Source organism: Acartia tonsa, chromosome 9, assembly GCF_053477335.1.
Source record: "Acartia tonsa isolate MP-2025a chromosome 9, ASM5347733v1, whole genome shotgun sequence".
Taxonomy (NCBI): Eukaryota; Metazoa; Arthropoda; class Copepoda; order Calanoida; family Acartiidae; genus Acartia; species Acartia tonsa.
Genome location: NC_137268.1, coordinates 22,693,392 through 22,706,860, shown reverse-complemented (window position 1 = coordinate 22,706,860; position 13,469 = coordinate 22,693,392). Strand labels below are relative to the sequence as shown.

The following is a 13,469-nucleotide window of genomic DNA, read 5'->3' as shown; positions in this document are numbered from 1 at the left end:
TTTGAATGTCACTAAGCTCTTCTATAGCATCAAGAGCATCCTTCAAGGCACTATAGTCTTTTTGCACAGTAACTATATCAGAATAAATGTCACTAAACTCATCAAGCTCTTGGATTCTCAAACCAAGCTTGCTAAAACCGCCCATGATGCTGTCGAACGTTTCGAACTTGTCGTGGACAAGGATTGACTCCTTAGTGAGATGTCTAACATCAAGTTCTGAAGTATCACTGACCAACTTCATCACTCTACTTAGCTCACTGGTTAGGGCATCAACGGCTGGACGCAGCCGCTTACTCAATTGATCACCTTTATTCTTTTTAGGACCCATGATTGTCACTAAAGTTAACTGTACTGATTATGACTATAATAATGTGTGGTAAGGTATCACAACCAACACATTCACAAAACTTCACAGATTCTTCTTAGCTGCATCTGTTCTGTCTTGTTTTCATTGTTTCGGAACGCAATGCCTAGCCGTTCTCGAAATCTTATCTCGAAGCCCTCCGAATGACCAACATAGTGAAGTTTATGAATGTGTATTTATTACCATGAAAACAGTAAGTCTAAAACAAAAATATAAGAATTAATTACATAAAATTAATTGTTATTATTTTGTAACATCGAGGTTGCGTGATTTTAATTTAATAAAAAATATGAATTTTCTAAAAAACTTAAAATTGGCACGAATCATATTAAATCGCATCAGAAATTGATAATTTTAGAATAAAATAATCAATAATATAAAAGTAAATATTCGTATATCAAAACTTAGCAGTTAAATGGTCTATTTGCTGAAAAATTAATGATTTAAATTTCTTCATAAAATTGTACCATTCTACGCTTATTTTCAAGAATTAAAAGATAAATTCTTACCACATATGATGTCAAACTAAGCAGGAAGGCTTATTTGAGATCTTTCACACATCAGAGCGCATGTATATTCAAGCAATACATTATTTTCATCCACGTAGCTCCTCACGTGGGACTTATCAAAGGAAAAGTGCGCGTCTCTTTTGTTCGTTTACAAGCCACGCGCCGCGCGGAGATAGTTAGGAATGCCGCGTAACACACTCATTCTCTGGGGAATTCTGGTGTAAGGAAAAAGGGATTAATGGGTTCGAACTTGCCAGGGAATACAAGAAATACATACCGAAACATTAGGTAACCTTATTCAATCCAGTATTATGGTAACTGGACAAAGTGTCACATAAAATCAGCCCTGAGACGTCATAAAATTTAGGGATTATCCATCTCTTTTTTAGGGGTTTTCCTACCCACTTTTCCTCTCATCTCCCTCATTTTTACGTGGATGATTTCGAGATACTTTGTCCAGTTACGTATTATGCAACTGTTTAATTTTGTGTATAAAAACACAAAAAAAAATAATTTCTGCTTTATTTATGAATTTTTTGTGGATTGGGCACTTATCTTGTAGATGTTTCACGCTGTATATTAAAAGTGAATAATGGGTATTATCCTCCTAGGATTATTTTTTTCAATTTTGCACATTTCAAATCAGTAAGGACAGTATTTTTATGAAAATGCCGTTTTTTGTCTTAAATGCTGAAACCACATGAGAAAATAATTTTTATCACATAAAAAAGTTAAAAAGCATCATGTTTAAAATAGACGTACGGACTTTCTGGTAACAATTATAGAGTTGCTTCGCTTTCTAACTCGTACCTAACTCCTACAGAAATCATCATGCAAAGTTTGAAATCGATAGGACAATTCTAACATGCCTAAATTAACGAAAAGATCTATCTGATACGTACGGACCGACCCTATTTATAGAAAAGCTTCGCTTTCAAAAAATTACGAACCTAGTAATAGTGTCTAACTTTTTATCTACGTGACGTAACAAAAATAGAAGGATGAGAGGGGAGGTGGGAAAGGAAATCCCTAATAAAGAGATGGATTTTTGTTACGTCACAAAGATAAAAAGTTAGACACTATTACTAGGTTCAAAATTACTCCCCGAAAGCAAAGTCTACAATTGGCAGTATGACCAGCAAAATAAACTTGACTATGAACATAGCAGAATTTTTACATTTTTCAATATTTGTTGTCATCCTGTAAAGGGAAAGCATTTACTTTAAAAGTCCGCTGGATAAGGACCGGTTCTCTCAGCTATACTGAAAAAACATGTATAGCATCGTATTACAGACAATCGTCCACGAATATCAAAATTAAAATCATAACATAAATATCCACGATATACTGTCTATAATACGATGCGCTAAATATTCTAATACTTTAGCCGAAAAAAAATTAAATCTGATGAAACTAACTTTACAATGCAATGATGAAAATAGGCCAAGATATGCTAAACTGAAAAAGCTAAAGTGTTCTGAACTAATTTTCAATTTTTAGCCTGGGAAAAGGGTGTCTCACACAGTCATATTTGCTTTAAATCATTAATAGTTATTTCTTTCATCGTATTATAAACCGCTTTCCGCGGATATAGAATGTACAATTATTTAGGCACGGGCTAAAAAAACTGGTTTTAATCTTATGAAATTACATTTCTATATTCGTAGAAAGCGGTTTATAATACGATGCTAGACATAGTTTTTTCGTATGGATGAGAACCGGTTCCTATCCACCGGATTCGAATGAATACGAGAAAAATAATTAGTAAATAGAAGAAGTAAAAAATACATGCCTTATTTTCAAAACGGCATAGAAATTTAAAAAGCTAATTTAGCCGCCTAGCATTAATAAATTGAATTTTATCGTTCATGAACAAAAAAAATTATTTGTACACAAGGGCCTTAGTTATAGGGTAGCTTCGCTAATATTTATAATAACTGTATCAGAATTAAATTTTATACTGGGTGAAAATTTTTTGATTGTAGACAGAGGAAATAATGATTTTATTCTTTCTTATCAGTTCTTTTTATCAAAAATTGGGCTGTCCCTCATTACTATCAAGACTTTTTTCTTCTATAGATTTAAAACATTAAACCAAACCTTCTTTTTAAAAGCGATTCTATAATTAGGGTCGGTCCGTACGTCCGTCACAGAGAGATAGCTTTTTCCGTTAATTTAGGCATGTTAGAATTGTCCTATCGATTGCAAACTTTGCATTCCTTTAGTAGTTAGGTACGATTTAAAAAGCGTAGCAACTCTATAATCATTACAAGAATGTCCGTACCTCCATTTTAAACATGTAGATTTTTTACTTTTTTAACAACAAATTTCTATGTGATCTAATCATCCGATTGATCTGATTTTTGATACATTGATTCCTGGGACAACAAAGTATAATGTTATACGAGAAGCAACTCTATAATCAAGTCCTAAAAATGTAAGTATGTCCATAAACATTCTCTGTATCAAGCAGTTTTTCAACAAATTTACTTACAATTTTGCTTCGACTCTCATACATTTATAATCTGATTATTCAGTTCTGACACTATACAAGTGTTAATATCCGTTTGTTCTATTGTTTCAGTGCTTTGCTTGTGTGAATGTTGTCATCCTTGTTATCCAACTTTTATATATAATTAAAGATGTTTGAACCAGGGCTCGGCAGCAGCGCGTAAACTGCAAGGAAATCAATGGGTTTAAAACGACAATAACAATAAGGTACATCAATAAATCTGTAAGTATAGATGTATAACCAGATAACTACCTGGATCCTCTTTTAGAGGGCCTTTTTCGTTTCCCAGCAAATTACTTTCTGCTATTTATAGCGACTTGACTGTTAGTATTCCTGACGCTATTGATTGATTTTCAAGGACCCAATTGAAAGTCGGCACAGGGTCCTCGGGAAGGGGACATACAGTTATTTAACCCCTTTCCTCTCTATTGTTTTACTCTAATGGGATATCTAACTGTAAATTGCACTGGTACTCAGAGTTTTATAACCACATTTCTTATTCTTTGGCTTAAAAACTTGAAATACTTTGATTGTTTGGTTCAATCTTACAGTGTCCAAACTTTTCAACCAATAATTTTGATCTGGAGAAAGAGTAATATTATTTTCATCATTAAGCAAGTTCATCAATTTATTGTCTTACCCCTTAAGATCCCCTGTTAGAACTAGTTTCGACCGCTAGGTAATTAATTTAAAGCTGTTAGGGAGGAAAAAATGGAGATCAATCACTTAAGTATTGTGATTGAACTGAGAGACAATGACATTAATCAACAAAATATACGTTATCAAACTGTGTGACTAATTCAAAACACGTAAATTATGCTAGTATTTCAATAAACCCGTTTTCTCATTCGTTAGCTTAACTTTTAGGGACTTATCAGATCTTGATTGGTAGATAAATCTCCGAAGCCCTCTTAATAAAGTTTGAATGCCGCTACAAAACTGTCGCTACATGTCAATGAAGAAGCAGCCTCTCCAATAAGATGCGAGCCCTAGAAAATTTACAGAAAACAAGGATGACAACATCCATAAAAGCAACGCACTGAAACGGTAGGGGACATTAACACTTGTATAGTGTTAGAACTGAATAATCAGAATATAAAAGTATAAGAGTCGAAGCAAAATTGTCAGTAAATTTGTTGAAAAACTACTTGATATAGGATAATGTTTATGTATGCTTACATTTTTTGGACTTAATTATAGAGTTGCTTCGCTTATAATATTGCTCTTTGTTGTCCCAGGAATCACTAAACCAAAAATCAGATTAAACTGATGATTAGATCACATGAAAATTTGTTGTTAAACAAGAATGACAACATCCATAAAAGCAAAGCTCTGAAACGGTAGTTCAAACGAAAAAACATTAACACTTGTAGAGTGTCAGAACTGAATAACCAGAATATAAATAATATAATATAAATTCGAGACAAAATTGTAAGTTAATTTTAAACTGCTTAGATGCAGGATAATGTTTAAAGACATACTTACATTTTTATGCCTTGATTAAAGAGATGATTGGCTTATAACATTGTACATTGTTGTCCTAGGAATCAGTATTCCAAAAATCAGATTAATCGAATAATTATAAAACATAAATTTTTTTGAGTATAGTCCCTTTCGTGGCAACGTCTCTTAAGGTGTGTTTCGCCCTATTTTCACAGTAGATTTCCTCCTATTTCTTGCTCCTGCGGGGTGCTCTATTACTGCGGGCCGGGTCAATTGCCCAACCCTGTGGGTCAATCACCTAACCTAATCTAACCTATAAAAAGCTGCTTTGAAAATACCAAAGGAAGGGGGAAGAGAGACTATACGCAAATTTTTTGTTAAAAATCAACATGTTTAAAATGAACGTACGGACATTCTGGTCGCGATTATAGAGTTGCTACGCTTTCTAAATTAATTGTTTTCACATAATTGGCTAAGGTCAATTTTTAATTTTTTGAAATCAATTTCCTTTTAAAATATTTATCAAAATATTTAATAACAAAATCTTTTAGAACGCTTATTGCAAAGAATAACAAAAGTTAAATGAAAAATTTTGTTTTGTAGTAATGATTTCATGTATACTAGCGGTTTTGCCCCTAGCCTATAGGGGCTTTGCCCCTAGAGGTAATTAAAAAAACGTGCCTAAAAAATGATGTGAGTATCGAAATAATTACATCTTCTATTACCTACCCAGCCAAAAATTGTGAATGGGTCGTAAACTATATCGAACAAATTGGAAATTCGCAAAATTCGAAAAAAAATTGGAGGGGATTTTTGTTTTTTGGGAGGTTGGGGGTGTCCCATCCCCCAAGAAAATAGCCTAAAAACACCAAAGGACTAGTAGGTATATTCCCTGAAGAGTAGAATCCAATCGGTTAAGTGGTTACCGAGATCTTAAGGGACGGACGGACAGACGGATAAACATCATTCTATTTTGTATTATAGATTCATGAGAAAAATGAAAAACTAAAATTTAGTTTTATAGAGTAGCTGCTCATATTATTGCTACCTGCACGCCAATTTTGGTGTTCTATGATATTAGCAAACATTTTTGCTTATTCTTTTCTGTGTACTAGTGGCTAGGCCACTAGCACTGAAGTGGCTAAGAAGGGGGATAAAACTAGGCTAAAACGAATCTAAAAATGAAATACCTTAAAACCTTCCTGAGACCTAGGTGAATCTTCCCCAAAATAGGAGAACTCAAGCAGTTCATTGTTTATTGAGAGCTTAAGATTCAGACAAAAGAGCCCTCCTACTTTAAATTATAGGATTCGTAACTTTTACTAATGCGACAGTTTCGCGGGTTTTAATGGACGCCGTGTCCAGCACTAAATAATGCAAGTTTAGATCCTCAATCATTTTTGGGCTAATAGGAGCACAGTAAAGGAACAATCTGACAACATTATTGTTTTAAAATATACATGAATATGTACAAAATGTAAGTTTCGTTTTCGTTTCATTAATGAAATAATTAAACAAATAGTTAAGTTTTTTTAAAAAAAGATTTGCCTTGGGAAATTTTAACCCACAAAAATTCTGTTGCTTGAATTTAAGATTTAACAAACATAAAATATTCGTCTGCTAGAATAGTTATTTATTTTATTATATTATAAACAGCTTTTCGCGGATATACAAATGAACAATTAAAGATTTAAAAAGTTTTTAATATTATGATTGTATATTTTTATATTCGTAGAAAACTGGATATAATACGATACAATATATGATTTTTCAGTTTGGCCTATAACCAAGATCTAATCCAGTGGTCCTAGATATTAATAGGTTTGAAGCCACACTTACTTTCTAAGTTGGACGAATTATTGTGTCTAATTGAGCATCTACATTGATAAATCTATTTTTTCCTAATTGAATTGACCGCCTGATTATTTCTGGATTATTCCAACTCACAACCATTCTCCAGTTTAAAATTTTTTTTATAAATAGGGAGGTTTTTGATTTTATAATTCAGTAGTGCACAGACATTCTATGTTTTATTATTAAACAATTTTAACTTTTGTTTTTATGTTAGTATTATATATCATTTATATTAAACTTTGCCTTGGCACTTTTTATAATGTATGTTTAAAATGATTTCACTTTTAAATCTTATATTTTTTTACGTTCATGAATTTCTGTGTAGTATTTGGTAATTTTATTTACGTATTTTCTAAGTTATTTAGAATTAGCCTTCTATTTTTTTATCATTATGGTTAATATTTTGTGCCTTACTTGTATATTTTTAAAAATTTGCCTTCTATTGTTTTTTCATTGTGGTTTACTTTTATGTTTTTTTTAAAATTTGCCTTCTAATTTGTTTTTCATTATATTTAATCTTTTATGCTTTACTTTTATGTTTTTTTTTTTAAATTTCCCTTCTGATATGTTTTTCTTTATGGTTAATATTTTGTGCCATAGTTTGCTTGATATATATCTTGTGTTTATTTAGCATGGTTTTTGATTTATTTTTTATTATGTCTAAATATGATTTTTAACTATATAGCCTTCTTAATCTTATTTTATGATTAAATTCTTAAACTTTATTTGTTGGTTTTATTAATTTTATGCATGTTATAATTTATCTTCATACCCTTTGAATTATTATTAATTATATGTTAATTGATTTTTAAAGATTTTTTTCTTTTATTTTTGCTTTTTTAATACAGTTTTGTTATTTGCCTTCATTATTCTATATTCCCTTTTATTACATGTTTTTGCTTTGTTTTACATTTTAGGTATATTTAAATTGTTGATTCTACTTGGCCTGAGTGGTATTGCATTTCACTTCATAGATTTGATGCATAACTTGCTTGTGTTGTTTTTCTTCTGTTTTCAGATTAATAATGGCTTTTTGGATGCTTTATGTTGATATCGTTAATAATTGCTTTTTTGGATGCTTTATGTTGATATCCTCTGCCGTTTGGTAAGATTACTTTACATTTACAACAGTAATGCTTTTGTTGTAGCTATGCTTCTCTATAATTTACTATGTCTGTTTGTCCGTATGTCAGTTCATCCGCCAGTCAGTGATCTGTAACGATATGAGGGAAAGTTATTTTTCTGCTGCTATTTATAATAGAAGGCTGGAACTTCATGTCAATATTATTATTATGGAGCATAATTAACTAAAAAACAGCGTTGCTTTGACCCAGGAATAAGATATAACAACAAGTAAAATATTGAGAGGTCGACAATTTTACGATGTGTTGCCCCCCATCGACAGCTGAAAAAACCTGTATAGGTTTCATGATTTTTTTTTCGAATTAATTTCGTTGTTGATATTAGCTGACTTTGACTATTAGTTATTTACTAAGTATATTTGCGATAACTTTTATTTAATGAAATCTTCCAATTTTTAACCTGTACAAAACGGCCTGCTTAATTGCTTCAAGATCCATGTCAGATCTATATAGGAAATAAATGTCTATAAACGAGCTCAAGTTTTCCAAGGACTGTTTGTTGAAAACTCATAGTGCTCCAATAATCCATAATAAACTCTCATTGCCCAGAACGATAAGACCCATTATTTTACTTTATTAAAAACAAATTCATTTTTTTCATTTCATGTTGCTATTTACATTATAATGAAGTATTTAATTTCTAATCATAAAAAAGAAAATTTAAATTTATGATATAATAAATTTAAGAAAACTCTGTTTTAAAAGAATTCGATTGTGGCGACACTTTGTGTGTTCAAATATTGAACTAAAATTGTAATCATATAATAAACCCTTTGGTGATGGTAATGTAAAGAAAAAAATATAATTTAAAAGATTTTTAAGATCATTTAAATTATTAAATATTTACTTCCGTTTAAATAGTAATGCCGGGTGAGGAAAATAGATTTATTGAGAAATATATATGCATATAGAAAACTAGCCAATAGGGAGATGGTTATATCGAGCCAACTCTAGTAAAAAATATATGTCAGTATTGCTTTGATATTATTTCATACTTTCTTATTTCCTAGCATCTTTCTTAAATTGATTTTATTTATTTTATGTAAATCATTTATTTAAATTTCGATCTAGTCTCTATCAGCATTGCAATAATTTCTTATATCCTAACATCTGTTTAAAAGCAAAGTTTTTCAATAATTAGGGTCGGTCCGGAACTGACAACAAAGTACAGTATTATAAGCGAAGCAACTCTAAAAATGTCCTGTATTAGGTATTATCCTGTATTAAGCAGTTATTCAACAAATTTAGCTTCGACTCATACACATGTCCTACCGTTTCAATGCTTTGCTTTTATTTATGTTGTTATCTAAATTGAGAACTTGTCCTTAAAATTAAAAGAAATATTGTTTAGCAGGTTTGTTGCTGCGGCATATGACCCCTTTTCTTTGGCCTATATCTATATTTTCCATCTGTATGGGGATTTTTTTTACAGGTGCGTTACTGTTTCTTTATTTGTTTTAGCTTTTAAGTTCTAAAAGGCCTATTCTTAGTTATAAGAAAGAGAGATTGATTTACATATAGAATAAACTAGAGTTGGCTCGATATAATTATCTCCCTATTGGCTAGTTTTCTATATGAATATCTATTTCTCAATAAATCTATTTTCCTCACCCGGCATTACTATCTAAAAGAAAGTAAATATTTAATAATTTAAATGATTTTTAAAAGACTTTTTTAAATTATATTTTTTTCTTTACATTACCATCACCAAAGGGTTAATGATGATGATTACAATTTTAGTTTAATATTTGAACACACAAAATGGCGCCACAATCGAATTCTTTTAAAACATAGTTTTCTTAAATTTATCATATTATAAATTTAAATTTTCTTTTTTTATGATTAGAAATTAAATACATCAATATAAGGTAAATAGCAACATGAAATGAAAAAAATGAATTTATTTTTAATAAAGTAAAATAATAGGTCTTATCGTTCTGGGCAATGAGAGTTTATTATGGATTATTGGAGCACTATGAGTTTTAATCATATATTCCTTGGAAAACTTGAGCTCGTTTATAGACATTTATTTCCTATATAGATCTGACATGGATCTTGAAGCAATTAAGCAGGCCGTTTTGTACATGTTAAAAATAGGAAGATTTCATTAAATAAAAGTAATCGTAAATATACTTAGTAAATGAAATAGAATATAGAATTATACAGCCGATCTAGGATTTTGAAATTTTTATCTGATATAAATATATACCAGGGAGTAAGGGAGGGGACAATGGGCAATTAATTCAATTTAAGAGGGTTCACTGAAAAGCAATGAAAGCCAGATTTATCAAGAAAATTTTACCAAAATTGTAAAGGGATCATGGTAATCTAATTTAGAACAAAATTGGTTCTAAGAAAAAAATCATTTACTTGAAAATTAAATTATCAATACATCGCAATGTAGTAAACATTCTGTAATTAATCACTAGAAAAATCTTGTTTAGAGCTATGTAAACCCTTTCATATATTTTTAACTGACCCCTAAATTCAAGCGGTTCTTAGATTATTTAATACATAGATATGCATGAAATGACATTTTTTTGGGAAAAAATATTTGTTAAAACCAGCCATTAATAACAAATTTTTCTGTCTGCATATTCAAATCTAACTCAGCTAGTTAGCAGGGCATTGATGCGCTAATATCCAAAGTGAGTCAGAATCTGCTGTATTTGTGCACATTCCCTTTAAGCCAGTACCCAAAGTCTGAGACTCTTAAAAATTGAATATTCGATCCATTGTCCCCTCCCTTACTCCCTGAATTATATACGCATTTATGATTATTTATGTTTTTTTTCGATTTCATCATCTTTTATTATTATAAAATACTCTACAATTCTATTTTATTTAGGCTTCCCAAGACTGTGGACTTCAATGAAAATTGTAAGACCAATAAGGTAAAACATAATTTTCTACTTGCTTAAATCTGAAGAATGTGTCCTAACTTTTGTTATTTTTTTATTCCCATTCGAGTTTTGATATAATGGGGTGTACAAAATAGATTTTATCAATAATTACTCAGCAGAATTAAAAAAGTAAGGTGTTCTATGGATCTTATTACATCTACTACTTACTAAAAACACGGACTAGCTATTTTTAGAAAAAGTTAGGACACGTTCTTTATTCAATAGGTGCAAATTAATATTCCTGTTGCTATATAAAGAAACTGTACCCCTGTTTTGAACCTCTTTTTCTCGCCAAGACATAATGTAAATTCGTTGATAACTAATGTAAGAAAACATTAGTTATTTTTCACTTTTTCAGTGCATCTTAGCACTGCATAGGGATCTAAAGGGATAAGACAATGGCCGTTAAATTTATGTACATCCGCAATGATGATTCACAAAATTTCACCTTCTGTAGATTAAAATTAGTGGTCGTAACGTTAGAACATTCAACTTAATGAGCCAACCAATCAAAATTCACAAAATCGGGAAAGATTGGGTTGTGTCGCACTTGACACAACCCAATCTTTCCCGATTTTGTATAATTTTTGAGGAACACGATTCCAGTGACGTCATATTTTTCTTTCCCAAAAAAGGGAAGGGGGGAAGAAAATCTCTTCAAAAGAGATGGGGAAAAACCCCTTTTCTCCCATCTCCTTTTTTCTTCCCCCCTTCCCTTTTTCTGCAAGATTGGGTTGTGTCTCTAAGTGCCAATGATTACGAGATGGTCGCATTAACCCAAAATATGTTATCATTTTATAATAAAAAAAATATTAACAGCCGTCTCAGTCTATTTTGCTGGTCTTTACTTTTATGGATCTTGAAATCTTTGTTTAAATTATTTAACTTTTCTTATTTTAGGTTTTCAATCTTGCAACTTGGTTGAGTTTAATTGTTGTTGTGTTTTTTAAAGGTAAATATTTATTTGGATGTAGATTATTCATGGATATTTGAAAAATTGTCGTCAATTTAGCTTGCTTAAATGGAACTCCTTTATTAGTCAATTCATTTAACTAGTAGGAGGTGAGGGTATCTGGCAAAGAGGGTGAAAGCCTGCTCCGTGGCTTACTTTATTAAAGAACACGAAATTCTTCGTTTGTCTGAGGTTTGTACCTACTGATAACACCTGCAATAATGAATACTTAAGTAAGTTGTGGTTGCATATCCCCTCTCCCCCTACTTATATTTGGATAAATTTGAATCCAATGAAAAGTAATTATTTTTAGGTTCTATTCTACACCTGGCTACCTTGCAGCTTTATCTAGTGTGTATTTACAGGTAAACTTCATGTTATAGCTTCTCTATAATTATTACGTCTGTCTGTAACATTTTATTTAAAATGTATGAAAACTTATCTGTATATGACTCATGGTTAGTCCTATCAATTGTGTAATCAAGCAAATCAATAGAGAAATCCCTATGCTTTGCCAATTTCATTTTCATTATATTGTGGACTATTTTTTAAATATTATTCTTATAATAAAGTAGCAGGATGTGTGTTTGTTTGTCTGTCTGTCTGTTTATACCGTATGATCTCGTTAACCTCTGAACCGATCGGGTTCTTCTTAACAGAGTAGCTTCTCATAGGTCCAGGGAAGGTTTATAATTATTTTGGGGAAGGATACCACCCCCCTCACAATAGAAATCATAAAAATCCAATTTTTTTAGGTATAGAGACTCTTACGCAACATAGGTACCATAGAAACTTGAACGCAACATATCTTCAGGACGTAATTATATATGAAAATTTAAATTTAGATTTAAATTTAACATTTTTATTTTTGTCTGCTATTAAACAGGTTCAGACAAAATATTAATAATTTAATGATTTAATACAACATGAAATATGACAGTTTTATAGCCAACTTGAATTTTATTTTGGTTTGAAATTTTATACCTAGGTTTTATATTTTATAAATTATTTTTTGTCGGCTATATACAGGTGCAGACAAAATATTAATTAATACACAATGATATTATGACATGAGACATGATATTTTAAACTTTTTTCTTTTGTTGTTTTGCTTTGTTAGTATCTTTGGATCCTGGTTAATTGATTGGTAGTTGTATTGGATAGTTAATATTGGTTGGTTAGTGGTGGTTGGTTAATATTGGTTTGTTAGTGGTGGTTGGTTAATATTGGTTGGTTAGTGGTGGTTGGTTAATATTGGTTGGTTAGTGGTGGTTGGTTAATATTGGTTGATCAGTGGTGGTTGGTTATTATTGGTTGGTTAGTGGTGGTTGGTTAATATTGGTTGGTTAGTGGTGGTTGGTTAATATTGGTTGATCAGTGGTGGTTGGTTAATATTGGTTGGTTAGTGGTTGATGTTTAGTATTGGTTGGTCAGTTATCCTGCTTTTCTTTTTGTTCATGAGGGGGAGGTTCTGTCCGTTCCTAGTGCAAATTACCCCGTACATTACATGAGGTGGTGAGGAAATTACGCAGTGTCATGACCAGTGTTCTTAACTCTTTAACCACTGATGACGTGTGTATTCTAGGATCCTGGGTAGCTGCCAGCTGTGGCTGGAGCTGTTGTGTTGTTGGTTGTTGTGTCCCTACACAACGATGAACCATCAATTGGTCACCCGACCAATCTCCTAGACCCTCAAGAAGACCCTCATGAAGACTCTCTAGGTTTATGTCTGTCTCTCTCCCTATCCCTTTCCCTTGTCCCTATGGCACTCCGTTGTGTCTGGCTATAGG

General features: G+C 31.4%; 2 long non-coding RNA genes across 2 annotated transcripts; both read left to right on the top strand.

Moving 5' to 3' along the window:
- The first annotated feature begins 7,568 nt into the window (after positions 1–7,568).
- Positions 7,569–10,859, top strand: LOC145328528 (uncharacterized). Its single transcript, XR_013882491.1, has 3 exons — positions 7,569–7,787; positions 9,179–9,256; positions 10,673–10,859. It is a non-coding gene; the product is annotated as an uncharacterized LOC145328528 (long non-coding RNA).
- A 766-nt stretch (positions 10,860–11,625) lies between these two features.
- Positions 11,626–12,494, top strand: LOC145328527 (uncharacterized). Its single transcript, XR_013882490.1, has 3 exons — positions 11,626–11,679; positions 11,993–12,044; positions 12,435–12,494. It is a non-coding gene; the product is annotated as an uncharacterized LOC145328527 (long non-coding RNA).
- The last annotated feature ends 975 nt before the right edge of the window (positions 12,495–13,469 follow it).